The sequence below is a fragment of the Vicia villosa genome, linkage group LG3, assembly GCF_029867415.1.
Source record: "Vicia villosa cultivar HV-30 ecotype Madison, WI linkage group LG3, Vvil1.0, whole genome shotgun sequence".
NCBI classification, from domain to species: domain Eukaryota; kingdom Viridiplantae; phylum Streptophyta; class Magnoliopsida; order Fabales; family Fabaceae; genus Vicia; species Vicia villosa.
Window position 1 is genome coordinate 204,653,408 of NC_081182.1, and position 4,132 is coordinate 204,657,539.

Here is a 4,132-nt window from a genome sequence, read left to right on the forward strand (position 1 = left end):
CCTGCCTCTCTATGGCATGGGTTAGTCTTTGGCGAATGACAAACGCGATGACCTTTCAATCTCCAAATGAAAGGCTTCCTGCCCCTTATGGCAAGGATAGACCCTTTCACTCTGAAAGGCTAAAAGGGACTTCTTTTTCAAAATATAAGGTAAATTGCCCTTAAATTGCTTTGCCTTGCTCTGAAACATTTTCAAATATTCTTTCTCAAAATTCTTCAATATGGCTACGCTCATTTACGAGCTAAAGTCTGTGTTCACTTCTTCTACATTTCTGAAAACAAAAGAGCAAAGCAATTAAGAGCCCATGGAAAACCTTGGATGCGAAGGGTGCCTTACACCTTTCCTTTGCATAATTTACCCCCCGAACTCAAATCTTTTTAAAAGGTGTTTTCCTGTTTCTTTTAGCCTTTCTAATAAATTTGGATAAAATAAAAGTCGGTGGCGACTCATGCTTAACCGTACATTTTTCGATATAAAAGTCAGTTCACCATATTACAAACATCCTATGCCTCCTTTTGTGGGATATTTATAAATATACCAATACATATTTCCTCAAGCATGAGTGCATGAAAAGGGTGAAGTGGTTTATCCTAATCGTCTCATCTCATTTGGACAAGCCCCTCAAGTGCACCTAGGGTGAGTCCCTAAGGCATGTCTGAGGCGAGTCCCTTATATGTACATAGGGTGAGTCCCTTAGGCGTATCAGATAGGAGTTTCCTAGGCGTGGCCTAGGTAGACCTCTCGGTGTCAATAGGATGAATCTTCAAATGTGTGCTGAGGGAAATCCTTAAATGTCAGTTGAGGTGGAACATACACACACAATATTAAATAAGATCAATGATGATTTAGTCTTGAGACGCCAAATAGATCTAAGCTTTTTACACATGTTTGAAACTTGAAAAACCTTTTGTGACTAATGGGAAACCTAGGAGAGACCCATTATCACCTTTATTCTATAGACCTCTATAAAAAGGGTTCAACCTTAACCCTTCTATTTTTTCGCATATTCTCGTCCCTGAAGTCCTTGAAAGTTTCCTCAAAATAACTTAAAATCCCTATAGTCTTCTCAAGCTCAAGTTCTTAGCCTCCCCATTTGCAGGTATAAGTATGTTACCATTACTTCTTCCTTTTCCCGCTTATGGCAATAATTATGGATTTAGAGGAGAGTGGCAACCTAGTAGAGCTTTTCAAATCCCAATCAGCGTATAACCATGTAGAATAACTATTATAGAAAAGCCAAACATCCTAATAGGAAAATTAATTGTAACTTAATGGAGCTAGGTATGTGTGGTAGTTACAAGATTTCAACTAGCTCTAATAGTTATGGTAGTATTGGTAGTAATAGTGAATCCTTTCTCCCTTCTATTTTGTACAGAAAAGATAAGCTAATGATTTCCTATAGTCATGAGTTCAATGATATCAAATATATCAAGACCTATTACATCAATAAGGAAAGGAAAGCCTCATTTCGACAACATGTCAACCTTTCATCTTCGAGTGATGAGGAAGAAGTTAACTTGAAGGCATGCTCTACGAAAGAGAAAGCTAATATGGTTATTTGAATGAATCCCCCAACCTCTTTCTACATTCAATTCCTCGTTCTCTGTGACCAAGGTGTTATAATTCACTTTTCCCATTTGAGAACGAGGTTCTAAAGGTGATTAACATTGCCTTGTGCTAGATCTCCCCTAATGATTGAAGTTGATTCAAGCGTTGGAGATCATATGCTGACATTTGGAGATCTATCCTACCATAGGAATATCATTTTATTTCTATGTCACCAAGATGAGCATTAAAGGCGGTTGGGTAACCTTAGGTGCCTTGCCATGAAGAACCCTGTTCAAACCATATTCCAATAATTACAAAAATTGGAAAGATAAGTTCGTAGGAGTGAGAGGGTGTGATGGCACCTCTATGGTCACTAATAGGATGGATGGTGTCTATCGCTTTCCTCTAGCCTGGACAAATAATCCAATGGTGAACATTGGGTATGACTTTGACTACCTCACACATGATGAAATGGAGGTAGTTCAACTTTTGAATGAATTTGAGGTCATGAGTTCTCGTACCATGATCATCTTGGACCAGTGGGTGCTAATGGCATGAACAAATACATATGTAACTTTGAAATTGTAATGTCCCTTATTTGGGATTTTAGCAGGTTAGTTTGCTCATATTTATCCTTCCTTTTTTATAGAGAAAATGTCAAAAATAAGTTTGGCCAAAAGGAACGAGCATTAGGCCAAGAGAAAGGTTGAGCACCAAAGATGGATGACCCTCAGAGTCATCTAGATACTTGATGACAAAAGGGATTAAGAGGCGAGCTAAGGGTGACGCGCCCCAAGCTCTACGCATTTAAAATCCAAAAACATGAAGTGGGATTCTCCCTTACTCTAATGGATAATGAAATCATAATCCATGAAGTAGACAGATATGGCAAGAATTCATCGACCATAAAAAACTACATGCCTCCTTAATCCTCTATTTGGCATGATCCCTGGTTTAAAGTCAAAAATTTCAATGGCGCCTACCTTCCATTACATGAAGAATACCCATGTGACTATAAGGCTATCTACAATAAGGCGCCTCACAAGTTATCTAACATAAAGGAGAGTCACTTGTCAAGGATATTACTATTGAAGTGTGATAACCAAGAGAAGCATGCCTAGATTATGAATGAGCTGAAGTTAAAGCTCGTTGACTCCCAAGGGAACCTCGCCAAAGGTTAGGCGGCAATAAAGACTTAAAAAAAGAGAATGAGATATTTTCAAACAAACTTAAGAAGTAGAAGCCAAAAGCTCGTGATCTCACCACTTTAGAGCAAAAACTGAAGTAATCCCTTTAGAACACCATTCACTCGAAGGATAAAATGAGGGAGGAACTGTCTTCACTTAAACATGAGTTGGTGGACGCCTGTTACTCTTATTTTTTTACTTGCAAAGGAGTAGGTCTCCTTCCTTTATATTTCGCTATATTTGAACCAAATAAACTTCTCAAGGTGCTCTTTGATGGTCAGCTTGTAAAGGAAGAGGAGGATCCATCCAATGAGAAACCAGACGCCTTTCCTAATAAGGGAGCCTATATCGAGTCTGAAGGAGAGAAGGTAGAGGAAAATCCTAAGGGAGATGATCTTCCATACGGGATTATCTTAAAGGAAATGAAAGCTCTGGAGGCAGGCTAATGAATTTAAGGCTTATTTACTTCTTTTTCCCTTAGCAGCTTATTTTGTGATTTCTGAGGGGTTTTTGTGTAATTATGAATATTGCCCTTGAGGGTTTCTTTTGTATTCTTATCCCTTGGGAATCGATTAAATGGTGGATTTGTATACCCTTATTTATTTTGTGTGAAGTATGTTAGAATAATTTTCAAAAAAGTTTTAGCCTTTTTGTAGTCTTGCAGAACAAAGATTTCTACATGAGGTGATAATGTTATCTTATATGGCGAGAAGGACTCCTGCATAAGGATCCAACACATTTGATTGCCTCTAGGGACGACAAGAACTCCTCCATGAGGATCCGACATGTGTGGTCGCCTTAAAGGAGGCAAGAATCCCTTTATAAGGATCCAACGTGTGTGATCATCGCCTCAAAGGGTGGCAAGGATTCCTGCATGAGGATCCAGCGTGCTCGATTTCCTTCATGGACGGTTTTTATAAGTTTTCCTTTCCATCTATAGTTCTTGCAAAATAAGGTACTAGTATTCCAAAATGTATAGAATAAATAATAGCATGAATTTAACCATACAAATGACAGATATTTTACCTTTCCTTAAACAAACCAAACACATAAGTTAAACTAAACTAGACATGGATTAACGCTCAAGTTAATTAAAGGTTTCTAACAAGTATCTTCTTCTTCCACCTTCATACACTCCTGGTGCTTAGAAGAAAGATATTCATCCCTGAGAGTTACGTGTTGTGGCTTGACCCCCACTTTTACTGCTACAACTTTTATTCATTAGGTGTTTGCTTGATAGGCATGGGCCATGGCCATCTTATATTTTTATCTCCACGCACTCTATGTAACACCTTTTGGTGACCTCATGATTCCCCTGGATAATCCCAACTCACCTATATGGGAGTGTGTATTTCATGCATAGATATAGTGTAGATAGGGCAACCCCGAGCTGATTA